This window comes from Pristiophorus japonicus, chromosome 5, assembly GCF_044704955.1.
Source record: "Pristiophorus japonicus isolate sPriJap1 chromosome 5, sPriJap1.hap1, whole genome shotgun sequence".
Classification (NCBI taxonomy): Eukaryota; Metazoa; Chordata; class Chondrichthyes; family Pristiophoridae; genus Pristiophorus; species Pristiophorus japonicus.
In genome coordinates, this window is record NC_091981.1 from 280,374,679 (window position 1) to 280,395,356 (window position 20,678).

Here is a 20,678-nt window from a genome sequence, read left to right on the forward strand (position 1 = left end):
CTCGAGGGCAATTAGGGATGGGCAATAAACGCCAGCCTTGCTGGCGATGCCCACATCTCATGAACGAATAAAAAAGAACACCAGATAGCATGCTTTTGCACACTGCAACATGTAATATAAGGCTTGGCTAAATATTGTTCGAAAGGAAAATTTTAATGGGTTTAGTACCAAAATAGTGGCTGGAGACATTTCTATTTGTTACTATCTCACAGTGAGATTTCAACCCTTTATTTCTGATTCATCATCTCTTCTTCAACAGTAGAGTGATAATAGATACACACCTTGCTCCAACACATCGCCACATTGTCTGTACAGCTCCCAGTGTTACCAAGAAAGGCTGTTGAACAACAACAGTCTCTGTCTGTCTGGCACTGCAGCACAATGGTGAAGCTGCCTTCTCCACCAATCAGCATTTGTTTTTTTTTCCGAGTGTACAATAGAATACCCAGGTCGCTAAATTACAAAATGTGTTTGGAGTTGTGTTGGTTTGAATAATGTTTCCCTTCCGAGACTCCTTTCACAGTGCAAAGTGAGTAGAAAAATGCAAATTCCTAGAGGGTTCAACTTCATTGAATTATAGAAAGATATAGCACAGAAGGAGGCCATTCGGCCCATCGTGCCTGTGCCGGCACCATGGTAGAGCTATCCAATTAATCCCACTCCCCTGCTCCTTCCCCATAGACCCGTCATTTTCTTTCTGTTCAAGTATTTATCCGATTCTCTTTTCAGTGTTGCTATTGAATCTGCTTCCACCGACCTTTCAGGCAGTGAGTGCGTTTGAGATCACAACAACCGGCGCGTAAAGAAATGTTTCCTCATGTCGCCTCTGGTTCTTTTGCCAATCACCTTAAATATCTGCCCTCTGGTTATCGACCCATCTGACAGTGGAAACGGTTTCTCCTTACTTACTCTATCAATCGCCTGGATGGGTCGGAGAGGAATTTTCCCAGATTTTATTTCTCCCTAAATTGGCCTTGGTTTTTATCTCTCCCAGGAGATCACATGGCTCCTGTTGGGGTGGAGTGTAGAATGTTTCAGTGCAAGGGATATCGCAGTTGTATGAGGTGGACTGGTTGGGTTGGGAGCTCTTTACCTTTCCGCCATTGTTCATTGTTCATAGGTTTATATGTAACCTTCAGGGCTGCTGACCGAGGGCCGTGTGGCTCTTTGTCAGCTGGCGCGAATACGATGGGCCGAAATGACCTCCTTCTGCGCTGTAAATTTCTATGTTTCTATGTTTCTAAAACCCTTCATGATTTTGAACACCCCAATCAAATCTCCTCTTAATGAAAGGATATACTTGCTTTGGAGGCAGTTCAGGGAAGGTTCACTCGGTTGATTCCAGAGATGAGGGGGTTGACTTATGAAGAAAGGTTGAGTAGGTTGGACTCATTGGAATTCAGGTGATCCTTATCGAAAGGTATAAGATTATGAGGGGGCTTGACAAGGTGGATGGGGGAGACTAGAACTAGAGGGCATGATCTTAGAATAAGGGGCCGCCCATTTAACACTGAGATGAGGAGAAATTTCTTCTCTCAGAGGTTTGTGGATCTGTGGAATTCGCTGCCTCAGAGAGCTGTGGAAGCTGGGACATTGAATACATTTAAAACAGAAATAGACAGTTTCATAAACGATAAGGGAATAAGGGGTTATGGAGAGCGGGCAGGGAAGTGGAGCTGAGTCATATTAAATGGCAGAGCAGGCTCGAGGGGCCATATGGCCTACTTCTGCTCTTATTTCTTATGTTCTGATGTTCTTACGTTCTCTGCTCTAAGGAGGACAACCCCAGCTTTTCCAGTCTCTCCACGTGTCTTTCATTTAGACCTCTGTTAACTCCTTACATTGTTGAATCAATGATGTTTAGCTCATAGCAATAAAATCTATGAGTCGTGCTTTGCAAATGGGGAAAACACAGCTGGTCTCGGTTGGATATATTACTTTTCCTCCACGTTCCAAGATTCCTCCGTTGATCATTGACTCATTGCTGCATCCTGTGCAATGTCCTTCTAACTGACAGGTAACATCTTATCTGGTTCTCTGTGGCTTTGCTAACTGGCTTCTCTTTTTGGTCCATTTTCCTGCCTAAAATTAGTGATAGATACTGGAGACTCTGTCAGCCTCCAGTTGAGTCCTTGATATCTCTGTAACCTCCTCCAGTCCTACAACCCTCCGAGATCGCTGCGCTCCCTCAATTCTGGACTCTTGTGCAGCCCCAATTTTCATAGGCCCAAAATCTGGAATTCTCCCCTAAACCTCTCCGCCTTCTCTCCTCCTTTAAGAACATAAGAAATAGGAGCAGGAGTAGGCCATGCGGCCCTTCGAGCCTGCTCCGCCATTTAATACGATCATGGCTGATCTGATCATGGACTCAGGTCCACTTCCCTGCCCGCTCCCCATAACTCATTAATCCCATATCGGTTAAGAAACTGTCTATCGCAATTTATTCAATGTCCCGGCTGTTGTGTATGAAAAAAGAGTCAGACTGAACACTATGAGCTCAAAGTAAAGTGTGACCGTGGTCTTTTATTGCAGGTCTCCAGAGTGCCTCTCCAACCTGTGAAGCCTCCTTAAATACCTGTGCTCCCAAGGGATTATGGGATCCCTTGGGACTCCAGGGAATGAACCCTCTGGTGGCCGTACAGAGTAAATACAAGTTTACATATATAACACTCCCTCCCCCCAAGTCAATAGTGTAACTATTTACAATGTGAGTCGATCTGGGGCCCTTCTTGCCCTGGTTGATCGTCTCGGTGTGAAAGCTGGTATTATTGAATCATTTGTAGGGCTCTCGCTGGGCTGCTGTGCAGCTGGCCTTGCTGGGCTGCCTGGTGTGTTGGGTCCTGCTGGGCTGCTGTGGATAATGGGTTCTGCTTTATGGTCAACCGTGGTGCCGGTTGCCACTGGTGTGTATGTTGGGGGATCAAAAAAGGTAAGCTCCAAGGTGGGTTGCTCAGGATAGTCCGTAAATCTGAGTTTGATTTGGTCCAAGTGTTTCCGGTGAATGAGTCCATTTGAAAGTTTGACCCGAAACACCCTGCTCCCCTCTTTGGCCATGACAGTGCCGGGAAGCCACTTGGGATCTTGTCCATAATTGAATACAAATACAGGATCATTGATTTCAATCTCGGGTGACACATTTGCGCTATCATGGTATGCACTTTGTTGAAGCTGCCTGCTCTCTACCTGTTCATGTAGATCAGGGTGAACTAACGAGAGCCTTGTCTTAAGTGCTCTTTTCATGAACAGTTCAGCAGGTGGGATCCCAGTGAGTGAGTGGGGTCTCGTGCAGTAGCTAAGCAGGACTCGGGATAGGCGAGTCTGCAGTGTGCCTTCAGTTACTCTCTTCAAGCCTGCTTGATGGTTTGCACTGCTCTCTCTGCCTGACCATTGGACGTTGGTTTAAACGGGGCAGATGTGACATGTTTGATCCCGTTACGGGTCATGAATTCTTTGAACACAGCACTGGTAAAAAACATGGTCCGTTGTTGCTCACCAGGACATCGGGTAGGCCATGTGTGGCAAACATGGCCCGCAGGCTTTCAGTAGTGGCAGCGGACGTGCTAGCTGACACTATCTTACATTCAATCCACTTGGAGTACGTGTCTACAAACACAAGGAACATTTTCCCAAGAACGGGCCTGCATAGTCGACGTGTACCCGAGACCACAGTTTGGAGGGCCAAGACCATAAACTTAGCAGCGCTTCCCTGGGTACATTGCTGAACTGCGAGCATGTATTACATCTGTGAATGCAGGACTCTAAGTCCGCATCGATACCGGGCCACCACACGTGGGATCTGGCTATCGCTTTCATCATTACGATGTCTGGGTGGGTATTATGGAGGTCATTGATGCAGGTGTCTCTGCCCTTTTTGAGGACCACTACTCGATTGCCCCACAGAAGGCAGTCTGCCTATATAGACAATTCATCTTTGCGCCGCATTTCCTGCATTTCCACTGGGACACTGGACCAGCTCCCGTGAAGCACACAGCTTTTGACTAGAGATAATAAGGTGTCCTGGCTTGTCCAGGTTTTGATCTGCTCACTCTCAAATGCTTCCATAACCATGACTAGACCTGCGGCTGCTCCATTTCCACCCCTGTGGTGGGCAATGGTAGCCTACTGAGAGCATCGGCGCAGTTTTCTATGCCTGGCCTGTGGCGGATGGCGTAGTTGTATGTGGACAACGTGAGCGCCCATCTCTGGATGTGGGCCGATGCATTGGTATTTATCCCATTACTCTCGGAGAACAGGGATATAGGTGGCTTATGGTCAGTTTCCAATTCGAATTTTACCCCAAACAGGTATTGATACATTTTCTTTACCCTATAAACACACGCTAACGCTTTTTTCTCAATCATGCTGTAGGCTCTCTCAGCCTTAGACAGACTCCTGGATGCATAGCCAACCGGTTGCAGTTTCCCAAAATCATTAGCTTGTTGCAATGCACACCCGACGCCATATGACGACGCATCACATGCTAGTACCAAATGCTTACATAGATCATACAACACAAGCAATTTGTTTGAGCATAACAATTTTCTCGCTTTTACAAAGGCATTTTCTTGGCTTTTGCCCCAAACCCATTCATCCCCTTTTCGTAGTAAGACATGCAATGGTTCTAGCAATGTGCTGAGGCCCGTTAAGAAGTTATCAAAATAGTTCAGGAGTCCCAGAAATGACCACAGCTCCATCACACTCTGTGTCATCGGTGCTTTCTCGATTGCCTCCGTCTTTGCGTTGGTGGGCCTGATGGCCTCCACCGCAATCGTCCTTCCCAGGAACTCCACTTCAGGCACCAGGAAAACACACTTGGAGCGTTTTAACCTGAGCCCCACGCAGTTGAGTCGACTAAGAACCTGCTCCAGGTTCTCAGATGCTTGACTGTGTTCCGACCTGTGACCAAGATATCGTCCTGGAAGACCACGGTGTGCGAGACCAACTTCAGTAAGCTTTCTAAGTTTTTCTGGAATTTTGCCACCGCTAATCGGATTCCAAACGGGCATCTGTTAAAAACAAAAAGACCTTTGTGCGTGTTGATGCAGGTGAGGGCCTTCAATGATTCCTCCAGTTCCTGCGTCTTGTAGGCTGAAGTCAGATCCAGTTTCGTGAACGTCTTTTCCTCCCACCAGTGTTGCAAAGAGGTCGTCGGCCTTTGGTAGTTGGTCCTGCATGGAGAAACGATTGATAGTTAATTTTTAATTGCCACAGATTCTGATGGTGCCGTCTCCCTTGAGAACTGGGATGATAGGACTGGCCCACTCGTTGAACTCAATTGGGGAAATGATGCCCTCTCTTTGCAGCCAGTCGAGCTCGATCTCTACCCTTTCTCTCATCATGTACGGTACTGCTCTCGCCTTATGATGAATTATCGGGGGACAATTCATAGTGAATGTGTGCACCCCATGTACCTCTGCCTCCTCAATCTGAGGCTCTGGTTCGTCGTGATCCTCCGTGGATCTGTCCTCCTCTGCAACATGATGGTTTGCAGGTTTAACAGGCTTTACAGCTCACCTGCACATTCGTTGGAGGTGTCCCATTGTTCCACAGCCCTTGCAAATGTATCCTTTGAATCGGCATGAATGGAAACGATGATCACCTGCGCAGCGCCAACAAGGTGTTAATGGCTTTGCATTCACCACCCTTGATAGTGGACTCTGAGACATCTGTGGACGTGTAGCTGCAGGTATATGTGACCTACCCTGTACGTTATGATTTGAAAACAACATCACTTTGTTCATAGTACTTGTAGCAGATTTGAGAGATTTGCTTCGTATTGTCACAGGTGGCAATGAGCGCCTGGGCTATCGCTATGGCTTTACTCAAGGTTGAGGTCTCTACAGTCAAAACTCACCATTTCTTGGCCTTCAGACCTTTTCTACCTCGCCATCAGAACGCTTTCCTTCGGGTTCAAATGCTCTCGGACCAGTGTGCACACATCGACCTCCGTGAGCTTCACTGGAGTGAGCAGATTCTTCATGAGGCCATACGTTGGTGCCCCACAGATGGTGAGGAGGATGGCCCTTCATTTGGCAGAGCTCTCTTCCCCATCTAGCTCATTGGCCACAAAGTATTGCTCGAGTCGCTCCACAAAAGTTTCCCAATCATCTCCCTCCGAGAATTTCTTCAGGATGCCCACTGTTCTCTGCATCTTTGCTATCTGTATCTCGTCGCCAGTTGTTGTGTATGGAGAAAGAGTCAGACTGAACACTGTGAGCTCAAAGTAAAGTGTGACCTTAGTCTTTTATTGCAGGTTTCCAGAGTGCCTCTCCAACCTGTGAAGCCTCCTTAAATACCTGTGCTCCCAAGAGATTATGGGATCCCTTGGGACTCCAGGGGATGAGCCCTCTGGTGGCTGTACAGAGTAAATACAAGTTTACATATATAACACTGGCTTCCGCAGCTCTCTGAAGCAGTAAATGTCACAGATTTGCAACCCTCTGAGAGAAGAAATTCCTCCTCATCTCAGTTTTAAATGGGTGGCCCCTTATTCTAAGATTAGGCCTCCTAGTTCTAGTCTCCCCCATCAGTGGAAACATCCTCTCTGCATCCACCTTGTCAAGCCCTCTCATAATCTTATACGCTTCGATAAGATCACCTCTCATTCTTCTGAATTCCAATGAGTAGATGCCCAACCTCCTCAACCTTTCCTCATAAGTCAACCCCCTCATCTCCGGAATCAACCTAGTGAACCTTCTCTGAACTGCCTCCAAAGCAAGTATATCCTTTCGTAAACCTGGAAACCAAAACTGCACGCAGTATTCCAGGTGTGGTCTCACCAATACCCTGTATAGCTGTAGCAAGACTTCCCTGCTTTTATACTCCATCCCTTTTGTAATAAATGCCAAGATTCCATTGGCCTTCCTAATCACTTGCTGTACCTGCATATTATCCTTTTGTGTTTCATGCACAAGTACCCCCAAGTCTTGCTGTACTACAGCACTTTAAGACGCTCCTTAAAACCTACCTCTTTGACCAAGCTTTTGGTCACCTATTCTAATATCTCCTTATGTAGCTTGGTATCAGATTTTGTTTTATAATCACTCCTGTGATGTTTTAATCCTGAGTCAGAGGCAAGAGCGCCATCATCATCATCATCATAGGCAGTCCCTTACACTCTTATAATGAGTCCTTAGGTGGCTGAACAGTCACAGGTGGGGCAGATGGTCTTTGAGAGAAAGGGAGGGTGGGACAGGTTTGCCGCATGCCCTTTCCGCTGCCTGCACTTGATTTCTGCATGCTCTTGGCGATGAGGCTCGAGGTGCTCAGCGCCCTCATGGATGCACTTCCTCTAGTTAGGGCGATCTTTGGCCAGGGACTCCCAGGTGTCGGTGGGGATGTTGCACTTTTTCAGGGAGGCTTTGAGGGTGTCCCTGTAAAGTTTCCTCTGGCCACCTTTGGCTCCTTTGCCGTGAAGGAGTTCCAAGTAGAGCGCTTGCTTTGGGAGTCTCATGTCTGGCATGCGACCGATGTGGCCTGCCCAGCGGAGCTGATCAAGTGTGGTCAGTGCTTTAATGCTGGGGGTGTTGGCCTGGTCGAGGACACTAATGTTGGTGCGCCTGTCCTCCCAGGGGCTTTGTAGGATCTTACGGAGGCATCGTTGGTGGTATTTCTCCAGCGACTTGAGGTGTTTACTGTACATGGTCCATGTCTCTGAGCCATACAGGAGGGCGGGTATTACTACAACCCTGTAGACCATGAGCTAGGTGGCGGTTTTGATGGCCTGATCTTCAAACACTCTTTTCCTCAGGCGGCCGAAGGCTGCACTGGTGCACTGGAGGCGGTGTTGAATCTCATAGTCAATGTCTGCTTTCGCTGATAAGAGGCTCCTGAGGTATGGGAAGTGGTCCACATTGTCTAGGGCCATGCCGTGGATCTTGATGACTGAGGGGGGCAGTGCTGTGCAGTGAGGTCAGGCTGGTGGAGGACCTTTGTCTTACGGATGTTTAGCGTAAGGTCCATGCTTTCGTATACATCGACTATGTCCTGGAGTTCAGCCTCTGTATGTGCGCAGACGCAGGCGTCATCCGCGTACTGTAGCTCGACGACAGAGGTTGGGGTGGTCTTGAAGATGGCGAAGATTGAACAGGTTCCCACTTGTTCTGTAGTTTAGTTCCACTCCAGCGGGGAGCTTGTTGACTGTGAGGTGGAGCATGGCAGCGAGGAAGATTGAGAAGAGGGTTGAGGCGATGACGCAGCCCTGTTTGACCCCGGTCCGGATGCTAGCAGCTCAGCCACGGCTAACATTAAAACTACATATCCTGGATGTGTAACAGAATCCTTTCTAACTAATGTTTAACGACGGATAGAAAGTTAACGTAAATCTATTAGCTGTTATATATGCAGACTATAGTTATACTCTCTGTGTAGTCACTGTATAGTTGCATAAGATGGAGTCTTGTTACCTGATTTACTATCAATAAGGCTTACACTGCGTATATACTATGCTGGCACCACGAGAGGGTGCAACTGGTGGAGACCGGGGTTTCCTGCCCCTGTGGCAGAGGCTGTCCACCAGAGGGCACTGTGGTGTGAGACCTGAGGGTCACTTACATAGGTGTGCAGGGCCCAGTATAAAAGGCTGCCCACCATGCTTGTGCCTCACTCTGGAGTTACAAATAAACGACCAAGGTCACTACAGTTTGAGTGCAACACAGTGCCTCATGGAGTCATTCATAAGCGCATTACAGACATAACATTAACCAGCTCTGATAAAATTCTGCACACAAAGAGACTGAGGCCCCCGCAAAAACTGAAAGCCCATTCTCCAGGCAATAGTCATCATCATCATAGGCAGTCCCTTAAACAAGGACATCATCATAGGCAGTCCCTTAAACAAGGAAAACTTGCTTCCACACCAAAAGGGATGAGTTCACAGATGTATTAATGGAGGACTCACTATTCCAGTTCTGAACTCCAGGAGTGGAAGATGCCTGTGTGTGGATTTATTTAACGTGTGGTGACCGTTGCACATCAGTCACCACTGGTGGCTTGACAGAGCTAGACCTCTATCCAGTGGCAAGGGTTAAACCAAGACGACTGGAGACCAGCTCTGCTGCACGGACCTAGTGCGCACACATAGCGCAGTGTGGGCTGGCCCGTGCTGCCACTGGGCCCTCGGCTCTTCTGGGCCCCGTACCCTCATTTGCTGCACCTCCGCCATGATCTCTCGCCACTCCTCCGCCACAAAACATTCGCCGCACCTCTGCCACGATCACTCGCCGAATCTCAGCCACGATCCCTCGCCTCTCCTCCAGGCAGTAGTGGACACTGAGTGATAGCGGCAGATGCGATCGGGAGGGAGGGAGGTGGGACCACCTTCGATGGACTGTGACCCCCAGCAACTCCAGTTTTAATAAATGTACAAAAGTCAGATTTTTTTTTTCAAATCAAGCATGCAAGCACTGGAATGCACTGCCTGATAGGGTGGTGGATACAGATTCAATAGTTGCCTTCAAAAGGAAATTGGATAAATACTTGATGGAGAAAAAAATTACAGGGATATGGGAAAAGAGCGGGAATGTGAGATAATCTGGATTGCTCTTCGAAAAAGCCGCCGCGGACCTGATTGCTGAATGGTCGCCTTCTGTGCTGTACTATTCTTTGATTCTAAGCATGTTCCATACGTTTTGACCTGAAAAGTTAACAGCAAATCGTCAAGGCTTCTTCGGCAAACCCGCGACCTCTACAAGGACAAGGGCAGCAAGCGCATGGGAACACCATCACCTCCACGTCCCCCTCCAAGTTACATACTGTCCTGACTTGGAAATATATCGACATTCCTCCATCGTCGCTGGGTCAAAATCCTGGAATTCCCTCCCTAACAGCACTGTGGGAGAACCTTCACCACACGGACTGCAGCGGTTCAAGAAGACAGCCACCACCACCTTGTCAAGGGCAATTCGGGACGGGCAATTAAGTGCTGGCCTTGCCAGCGACGACCACATCCCAGAAACAAATAAAAAATAACCCGGTTTCTCTCCCCACCGGTCTCCTGACCCGCAGAGTGTTACCAGCATTTTCTGTTTTAAGTTCAGATTTCCAGCCTCCAGAGTGTTTTGCTTTCTCTGTTCCATGCGGTTGGATTCAACAGCCTTCTTTTTCAACCTTCTGTTCCCTCCCCCCCTCCCCCCCTTGTGGTGGGGTGGGAGGGAACAGAATATTCATAAAATAAACAAATCCCAGCCAATCATCAACAAGCTACTGCGGATGCTGGATGTCAGAACAAAACCCAACAACAACAACAATGTGTTTGGGGAGCCCAGATTTCAGCCTCCCTCTCGGAATTTCACTCTGTGGGATCAGTTTGTTTTGCGGCTTCGAGCCATTCAAGTCACGCCAACAGGAACACCTGAAGCCACCTTTCACCTCTGCTAACCATATGCGTCGTCAGAAGAAGGAGAAGAATTTGCATTTATATAGTGCCTTTCAAGTCTGCGGGATGTCCCAAAGCCCTCTACAGCCAACAACACAACTTGTATTTATATAGCGCCTTTAACCCAGTGAAACGTCCCAAGGTGCTTCACAGGAGTATTATGAGACAAAACATTTGACAGCGAGCCGCATAAGGAGAAATTAGGGCAGGTGACCAAAAGTTTGGTCAAACAGTTACATTTTAAGGAGCGTCTTGAAGGAGGAAAGAGAGGTAGAGAGGCGGAGAGGTTTAGGCAGGGAGTTCCGGAGCTTGGGGCCTAGGCGACAGAAGGCACGGCCACCAATGGTTGAGTAGTTATAATCAGAGATGCTCATGGGGGCAGAATTAGAGGAGCGTAGATATTTCAGGGGATTGTGGGGCTGGCGGAGATTACAGAGATAGGGAGGGATGAGGCCATGGAAGGATTTGAAAACAAGGATGAGAATTCTGAACTCGGGGCGTTGCTTAACCGGGAGCCAATGTAGGTCAGCGAGCACAGGGGCTGATGGGTGAGCGGGACTTGGTGCGAGTTAGGACAGCCGGGTTTTGGATCAGCTCTGGTTTACGTAGCCAACGAGATACTTTTCTGAAGTGTTGATACCGTTGTGCTGTGGGAAACACGGCAGCCAATCTGCGCACAGCATGCTCCCACGAACGGCAATCAGACAGTGACCAGATATTCTGTTTGTTTCTTTTAAAGTCGTGTGGCTGAACGGACAAAGATGGGCGAGGACATCGGGGGGAGAACTCTGAGTGATTGGATCTCGAGCAGGCATCTGTCAGAAGAGAGGAGCCACCTTCGAGGTCACCCCCTTACGAGCTATTTGGATTCAGACAAAAACTTTGTCACTTAACCTTGGCACAGAGTTCTTAAAGAGAGATCGATTTGTGTATCAAAGATTCCAGGCAGTGTAAAATAAGATACTGAACGTGTCACAATTTTGCATCGATGGAAACTGACTTCTATCATAAGGACTTGTAACTGGATGTAATTTCTGGCACAGCTTCGATTAGCTGTTCCGTGTTGTGACTATTAATAATGCATTGGAGCAGATTGCTGCTCACAGTTTTAATGATATTGATTATTATGACAGCCATAAATATAACAACCACGGATTATCAATACACGAGCTACTTGGCTTCTGACAGCAACTTCAGAAGGACAGGTGAAGGGAATGCATTTCAGAAGTAATTACATCTGTCATGCTGCAACCCGACTGGAGTTGGAGAGAGTGAAAGGAAGCGAGACTTGCAATTACAGAGCACCTCTGGGCCAGAGTTTCCGCTCCCTAGCGCTGTTTTTTTTTACGGCAATTCGCCTGAAATCGGCGTAACCCAGCGCAATAGATTGCGGAATTTTAAGCGCAAATTCCATTCAACGCCAATAGAGTTTCCACTATCTTTTGCGCTAGTTTCAAAAAACGTTGTGCTGGAAGCCGGCCCCGCCCACAAAACTGCCCCCCCCCCCCCACCCTCACCCCCGAACGAATTAATCACCATTGGGAGTTTCCGCTAATTGTGCTCGTTTGCGGGCCTTCGAGAGGGCTCTTAAAATTAAGCTGGTTCTTTTGGGTGCAAGGACATTAATAGGTACCTATAAAAATCATTTGGAATGTAATTTTAAGTTCTTCTTACTAAGAAATTGACTACTGTAGCCCAATATAACTAGCAGATAACTAGCAAACTAGCTGTGGCTCAGTGGGTAGCACGCTTGTCTCTGAGTCAGAAGGTTGTGGGTTCAAGTCCCACTCCAGAGAACATGAACACAAATATTTAAGCTTACACTCCAGGGGAGTGCTGCACTGTCAGAGGTGTGGTCTTTCAGATGAACTGAGGCCCTGTCTGCTCTCTCAGGTGCATGTAAAAGATCCCATGGCACTATTTTGAAGAAGAGCAGGGGAATTATCCCTGGTGTCCTGGCCGATATTTATCCCTCAATCAATGTAACAAAAAAAACAGATTACCTGGTCATTATCATATTACTGTTTGTGGGAGCTTGCTGTGCCCAAATTGGCTGCCGTGTTTCCTACATTGCAACAGTGGCTACATTATAAAAGCTTCTCATTGGCTATAAAGTGCTTTGAGACGTCCGCTGGTTGTGAAAGGCGCTATAGAAATCCAAGTCTTCCATTTTTTTAAAATGGTTCTGCCTATTACTTTAAAAAGTCATTTTCAGTCATTTAAAACCGAGTTAGTCATAGGTGGTGGATTGGCTCTGTCATTAAAAATGCTTATTTCTTGAGATAAACCCACTCTCAGCTGTGTTAATCAAAGTTACCGCTCCTAAATACATCAAGGAATAAGGTTTAAAGCAATTTTTCTTCGAAGTTACGGCCTAAATTGCTGCCCGATTGAGCCAGTACATGGTGGATTTTGCATGCGACGATATGCAAATGAGTTTGAGAGATACTCGAGAGAAAAACAAAACACTTCTCAAAATGGCCCCGAGATCGGCGATCACGCCCCAAGGCGGAAACTCTACCCCATTTATCGTCCTTCGGAAACAATTTGAAGCGCTTCCTATAAAACTGAAACGACTTCTGAAATGCAGTGACTTGTTCTACAGGTAAATGCAGCAGCCGTTTGCTGCACACTGAAATCCCAATGGCAATGAGGGGAACGAGCAATTAGTTTGTGTTTTTCAGTGAGGGAGGATTGTTGGCCCGCGCACAGGGAGAACTTTCAGCTGTTCTTCAAGTAGTTTAATAGGATCTTTCACACCCAACTGCTCAGGCGGCTGGGTCCTCGGTTCAGTATCTTATCAGAATGGGCAAGCACATGCTTAATAAATTCCAATATCGATAAGTGTGAGGTGGTGCATTTTGGTAGAAGGAATAAGAAGGCCACATACTCCTTGGAAAGTAAGAGTCTCAATGGAGTAGGATAAGAACATAAGCAATAGGAGCAGGAGTAGGCCATTCGGCCCCTCGAGCCTGCTCCGCCATTCAATGAGATCATGGCTGACTTTCAACCTCAACTCCACTCTCCTGCACTATCCCCATATCCCTTGATTCCCTTCATATCCAAAAATCTGTCGATCTCTGTCTTGAATATACTCAAAGACTGAGCCTCCACAGCCGTCTTGGGTAGAGAATTCCAAAGATTCACCACTCTTTGAGTGAAGAAGCTTCTCATCATCTCAGTCCTAAATGGCCGACCTCGAGGTACAGATTAACAAATCATTAAAAGCAACAGCGCAGGTTAACAAAGCCATAAAAAGTGCAAACCAAGCACCTCTAGAGGGATCGAATTGAAATGCAGAGAAATTATGTTAAACTTGTACAGGACCCTGGTTAGACCACACTTGGCATATTGTGCACAGTTCTGGTCTCCATACCACAGAAAGGATATAGAAGCATGGGATAAAGTGCAAAAAAGATTTACAAGGATGATACCAGAACTGAGGGGCTACAGCTATCAAGGAAGACTGAACAGGCTGGTGCTATTTTTGCTGGAAAAGACACGACTGAGAGGTGACCTGATAGAGGCCTGTAAATTGATGAAGGGGTTCGGTAGGGTAGACATAGAGAGGATGTTTCCACTTGTGGGATGCTCAAAACTAGGGGCAATAAATATAAGATTGTAACTAATAAATCCAATAAGGGATTCAGGAGAAACATCTTTACCAGAGAGTGGTGAGAATGTGGAACACGCTATCACAGGAAGTGGTTGAGGTGAATGATATAGATACATTTAAGGGGAAGCTAGATAGATTAAAAAAATCTAACAGACAGTCAAATATAACACACACTGAAATATAACATAGAGTGAAACATAGACCTATAATTTGCAGTCAGCAGTGAAGCATTGGCGCTGGCTGAGGGCTCCGAATTAAGCTCCGCACAATGATCTCGCAATCTCTGTGTCGAGAATTTCAGCTTTCCCAACATTCAGTTGAGATCAGTGCAGTACAGTGGAAATTCCATAGCGCGAGCTGCTGTGACATCTCAAGCTGTCTAAGCAGCCAATCACAATGCAAGAATTCTCACAAACCGGGAACCAGGAAGTGAAGAAGCTCCTTTTATTTAAGTTAGTATTTAGTCTTTTAATAAAGGTTAGTTAAATCAGCTGATTGCTGAGCAGTTGCTGGGTATGTTTCACTAAGGTTTAGAGTTTATTTTTGCTTGGTAGTTCCGAGTGTAACTAGAGGGATGGCAGGGCAGCTCAGCCCCGTGGATTGCACAACCAGTGGCATGTGGGAAGTCCTGGCTGCTTTGGGCAGCTGGGATGACCACGTGTGCAGGAGGTGTCTCCAGCCGCACCAACTCAAGCTCCGCGTTTTGGAGCTTGAGCGGCGGCTGGAGTCATCGCGGTGCATCCGCAAGGCTGAGAGCTATGTGGGTAGCATGTTTCTAGAGATGGTCACCCCGCAGCTTAAGAGTGTGCAGGCAGAGAGGGAGTGGGTGACCGCCAGACAAAAGAGGAGGACTAGGCAGGTGGTGCAGGAGTCCCCCGAGTCCATCTCGCTCTCCAACCAGTATTCTCTTCTGGGTACCGGTAGGGGCGATGGTGCCTCTGGGGAGTGCAGCCAGAGCCAAGTCCACGGCACTATGGGTTGCTCAACTGACAGCCGGGGAAGAAGAAGAATGGAAGAGCTATACTGGTCGGGGATTCAATAGTCAGGGGAGCAGACAGGTGTTTCTGCGGCCGCAGGCGTGACTCCAGGATGGTATGTTGCCTCCCTGGTGCCAGGGTCAAGGATGTCACCGAGCGGCTGCAGGGCATTCTGGGGGACGGGGTGAACAGCCAGAGGTCGTGATCCATATCGGGACCAATGACATAATTAGAAAGAGGGATGAGGTCCTGCAGGCAGAGTTTAGGGAGCTAGGAGAGAGATTAAAAAGCAGGACCTCAAAGGTAGTAATCTCAGGAATTACTCCCGGTGTCACGAGCTAGTGAGTACAGAAATAGGAGGATAGAGCAGATGAATGCGTGGCTGGAGAGATGGTGCAGATGGGAGGGCTTTCTTTTCATGAGGCATTGGGACAGTTTCTGGGGGAGGTGGGACCTGTATAATTCAGACGGGTTGCACCTCAACAGAGCCGGAACCAATATCCTCGTGGGGGGGTTTGCTAGTGCTGTTGGGGAGAGTTTAAACTAGCTTGGCAGGGGGATGGGAACCTGAAAATAGATTCAGTAGGGAGGGGAGTAAAGCTGGAATTAGAAAGCAAAAATGTAGAAAGTGAGTTTGAAGGACAGAGGAAACAAGCAGGAAAAAAGGGTAAAAAAACAAATTTAAAAGCTCTTTGTCTAAATGCACGTAGCATTCGTAATAAATAGATGAGTTGACGGCACAGATAGATACAAATGGGTATGATCTGATAGCCATTACAGAGACGTGGTTGCAAGGTGACTAGGACTGGGAACTAAATATACAGGGGTATTTGACAATTCGGAAGTATAGCAGGTGGTGAAGAAGGCAAATGACATGTTGGCCTTCATAGCGAGAGGATTTGAGTATAGGAGCAGAGAGGTCTTACTGCAGTTGTACAGGGCCTTGGTGAGGCCTCACTTGGAATATTGTGCACAGTTTTGGTCTCCTAATCTGAGGAAGGACATTCTTGCTGTTGAGGGAGTGTAGCGAAGGTTCACCAGACTGATTCCCGAGATGGCAGGACTGACATATGAAGAAAGACTGGATCGACTAGGCTTATATTCACTGGAATTTAGAAGAATGAGAGGGGGTCTCATAGAAACATATAATATTCTGACGGGATTGGACAGGTTAGATGCAGGAAGAATGTTCCCAATGTTGGGGAAGTCCAGAACTAGGGGTCACAGTCTAAGGATAAGGAGTAAGCCATTTAGGACCGAGATGAGGAGAAACTTCTTCACTCAGAGAATTGTGAACCTGTGGAATTCTCTACCACAGAAAGTTGTTGAGGCCAGTTCGTTAGATATATTCAAAAGGGAGTTAGATGTGGCCCTTACGGCTAAAGGGATCAAGGGGTATGGAGAGAAAGCAGGAATGGGGTACTGAAGTTGCATGATCAGCCATGATCATATTGAATGGTGATGTAGGCTTGAAGGGCCAAATGGCCTACTCCTGCACCTATTTTCTATGTTTCTATGACAGGAAAAGGATGTGGGGTAGCTCTGTAGCTCAGTTAATAAAGGATGGGATCAGTGCATTAGTGAGAAACGATATTGGCTCAGAGGATCAAGATGTTGAATCAGTTTGGGTGGAGATAAGGAATAATAAAGGGAAAAAGTCGCTGGTGGGCGTAGTCTATAGGCCTCCTAATAGTAGCTACACTGTTGGGCGGAGTATAAATCAAGAAATGATGGAAGTTTGTAATAAAAGAACGGCAATAACCATGGGTGATTTTAACCTTCATATTGATTGGACAAAGCAAATTGGCCAGGGTAGCCTTGAGGAGGAGTTCATAGAGTGTATCCGGGATAGTTTCCTTGAACAGTATATTGCGGAACCAAACAGGGAGCAGGCTATCTTCGATCTAATACTGTGTAATGCGGCAGGATTAATAAATGATCTCATAGTAAAAGATCCTCCAGGAATGAGTGACCATAATATGGTTGAATTTCAAATTCAGTTGGAGAGTGAGAATGTTGGTTCTCAAACCACAGTCGTAAGGTTAAATAAAGGAGACTACAAAGGTATGAGGGTAAAGTTGGCTAAAGTGGACTGGGAAAATAGATTAAAGAATGGGACGGTTGATGAGCAGTGGCAGACATTTAAGGAGGTATTTCATAACTCGCAACAAAAAATATCCCAATGAGAAGGAAAGACTGTAAGAGAAGGGATAACCATCTGTGGCTAACTAAGGAAATAAGGGATGATATCAAATTGAAAACAAGGGCATACAATGTGGCCAAGACTAGTGGGAGGCCAGAGGATTGGGACATTTTTTTAAGCCAGCAAAGAAGGACAAAAAAAATGATTAAGAGAGGGAAGATAGATTATGAAAGTAAACTAGCACGAAATATAAAAACAGATAGCAAGAGTTTTTACAGTTAACATAAAAAAGAAAAGAGTGGCTAAAGTAAATGTTGGTCTCCGGGAGGATGAGACCGGGGAATTAATAATGGCGAACAGAGAAATGGCAGAAACATTGACCAAATATTTTATATCAGTCTTCAAGGTAGAAGACACTAAAAACACCCCAATAGTGGATAATCAAGGGGCTATAGGTAGGGAGGAACTTAATACGATCACTATCATTCATGAAGTAGTACTAGGTAAAATAATGGGACTAAAGGCAGACAAGTCCCCTGGACCTGATGCCTTACATTCTAGGATCTTAAGAGAAGTGACTGCAGAGATAACGGATGCATTGGTCGTAATCTACCAAAATTCCCTGGATTCTGGGGAGGTCCCAGCAGATCGAAAAACTGCAAATGTAACTCCCCTGTTTAAAAAAGGAGGCAGACAAAAAACAGGAAACTCTAAGGAAGGATATCCTTGCATTGGAGGCTGTTCAGAGAAGGTTCATAAGATTGATTCCGGAGATGAGGGGGTTGACTTATGAAGATGGATTGAGTAGGTTGGGCCTATACACATTGGAGTTCAGAAGAATGAGAGGTGATCTTATTGAAACATATAAGATAATGAGGGGGCTCGACAAGGTGGATGCAGAGAGGATATTTCTACTCATAGGGGAAACTAAAACTAGAGGACACAGTCTTAGAATAAGGGTCCGCCCATTTAAAACTGAGATGAGGAGGAATTTCTTTTCTCAGAGGGTTGTAAATCTGTGAAATTCTCTGCCCCAGAGAGCTGTGGAGGCTGGGTCATTGAATATATTTAAGGTGGAGATAGACAGATTTTTGAGCGATAAGGGAGAAAAGGGTTATGGGGAGTGGGCAGGGAAGTGGAGCTGAGTCCATGATCAGATCAGCCATGATCTTATTGAATGGTGGAGCAGGCTCGAGGGGCCAGGTGGCCTCCTCCTGCTCCTATTTCTTATGTTCTTTTTAAAAATGTTATAGAGAACAAAACCATGGGGAATAGGTAAACCTGAAATAAAGTTGAACAAACTTTAAAAAAATTTTTTTTATAGTTTCTTAAAAATTTAATTTTTTATTAAAATGGATAAATTTGACACTTCACAAAATTTAAATTAGTTTGTCAGGGCCATAACATTTGTTTAGAAGTCAATATGCTGTTAAAATCCCAATTGCGCCTAAACCAAAAGGGTCTGACCTTTAACGGGGCGTTTAACAGCGATATTACCGCGGAAAAGGCCAAGTTTTCGTCAGTTTCACTGATTACGTTGATTGCCGGCTGTTGGGGGGCCACAGAGCCAGTGTCAGAGCAGTGAATGCCTGACCTCAACTTCAGGATCTCCGCGTTAGGATGTGCATGCACTATATTCTGAAGTTGCAGCCAGTTTCAGCGGGATAATAACTGCTATTACCTGCCGCAAGTTCCAAGCCATAATCCGCACGGATATACAACACACATTGAAATATAACACACACTGAAATATAACCCGGTAAAATGTCTTAAAAAATATCACCTTGAATTTCTCGAATGCTTCACACCGATGAAATCCTCCATTAATCTCTTAAACCTTGAGGAGCTGCGGATACTTTCGAAATGGACTGCGAGCAATGAAAATAGTAAGGAGGTTCAGTCGCTAAACAAGCTTGGAAACAGTGGAAATACAAGAGGCAGGACCGCAACAGACACATCCCTTTTGCAGCTGAGTGTCGGTGTAACAATCCTTTAAATGCCACAGCCTTGGCAATCAATTCCGTCTATACATAGTAATACCATGTAATGGCTAAAGGCCATGGTTGTATTCTGCAACCTTCCCTCCCACCCACTCCATAAAAGTATCTGAGATGGGAAAAGGGCACCATTTAAACAGTAATATCAACTATCTCAGTACTTCTACGACTGCTTTCTGAAAATTACTTCTGGCTGCCGTTCTATGTGTTGAGGAGCACTGATTAGATTCTGGGGAAGGGGAGGAGACAGCATTCGTGCGCTGTGCTATAAAGTTGATGAAACTTACTGACATTTTAGCTTATGAACCAATGCATAATATCCGTCTTTCGGATGAGACGTTAAACCGAGAACCCCATCTGCTCTCTCAGGTGGGCACTATTTCGAAGAAGAGCAGGGGAGTTCTCCCCGGTTTCCTGGCCAATATTTATCCCTCAATCAATATAACAATAAAACAGATTATCTGGTCATAATCACATTTTTGTTTGTGGGAGCTTGCCACGCGCAAATTGCTGCCGCGTTTCCCACATTACGACAGTGACCACACTATTTTTTTTAAAGTGTAAATTGGCTGCAAAGCACTCTTTGGAACATCTTGAGGTGGTGAAAGACGCGATGTAAATGCAAGTCTTTCTTCCATTTCTTTCATTGTGGGGACTGCTTTCAAACAAAATTCCTTCTGGCTGCGGTGCTCCATGTTGCCCAACGTGGATTGGATTCTGGGGAAGATGAGGGGACAACGTCCATGCGCTAAAACACTACGAAGCTGATAGAACTTAGTGAAATCTTAGTTTGTGAACCGATGTATAATATCCCTCCAGTCACTCGGGGCTCAGTTAGCGAGCAACGTTTTATTTTATTAGCTTGTGTAATATCCCAATGGTTCCACTGTTCTCATGCTTTGGTATGATTTCAGGTTAAAATAAAAAGGCAGGAACATACATCGTAATACCTGGGAAAGTCCTGTCTGTGAATGGGAGAAGTGACGGAGGCTGAAGCAAGAACGTTTTCCATTTTTTTCCCATTCGTTCCTGGGATGTGGGCATCTCTGGCAAGCCCAGCATTTATTGCCCATCCCTAGTTGCCCTCGAGAAGATGGTGGTGAGCCGTCTTCTTGAACACTATTTCAAAGAAGAGCAGGGCAGTCCGAGTGTTGAAGATACTCCCACAGTTCTGTTAAGGAGGGAATTCCAGGATTTTGACCCAGCGATGAAGGAACAGACAATAGATATCCAAGTCAGCATGGTGTGTGACTTGGAGGGGAATGGGGAGGTGATGGTGGCCCATGAAACTGCTGCCCTTGTCCTTCTCGGTGGTAGAGGTCGTGAGTTTGGGAGGTGTTGCCGAAGAAATTGAAGTCTATGTACAAGAACATGCGCATGCGAAGGAAGAGGCCAAGGAAATGGATTTGCATGCTGTCCTTGCATCTATAGAATCCTGACCAAGGTAATGGGTTGAAAGTCTCTTGTCTTAAGATTGGGTCAGTCTCAACCGAGTACTGATGGCCAGAAGCCATCATCATAGGCAGTCCCTCGAGTCGAGGATGACTTGCTTCCATGCCAAAAAGTTCAC

General features: G+C 46.3%; 1 protein-coding gene across 5 annotated transcripts in view; it reads right to left on the reverse strand.

The window, feature by feature from the left end:
- Window positions 1-20,678, reverse strand: part of scn5lab (sodium channel, voltage gated, type V-like, alpha b) — a 473,466-nt gene that overhangs the window by 399,238 nt on the left and 53,550 nt on the right. For 3 of the 5 annotated variants that reach the window (XM_070881669.1, XM_070881665.1, XM_070881668.1), the window contains exon 2: window positions 18,895-18,979. The exons of 1 other annotated variant lie outside the window; for it this stretch is intronic. The gene's annotated coding sequence lies outside the window, so the exon portion shown is untranslated. Of the gene's footprint in view, window positions 1-12,197; window positions 12,237-18,894; window positions 18,980-20,678 lie in introns of those variants that run through there. One more of the 5 variants, XM_070881667.1, reaches the window with a different exon arrangement.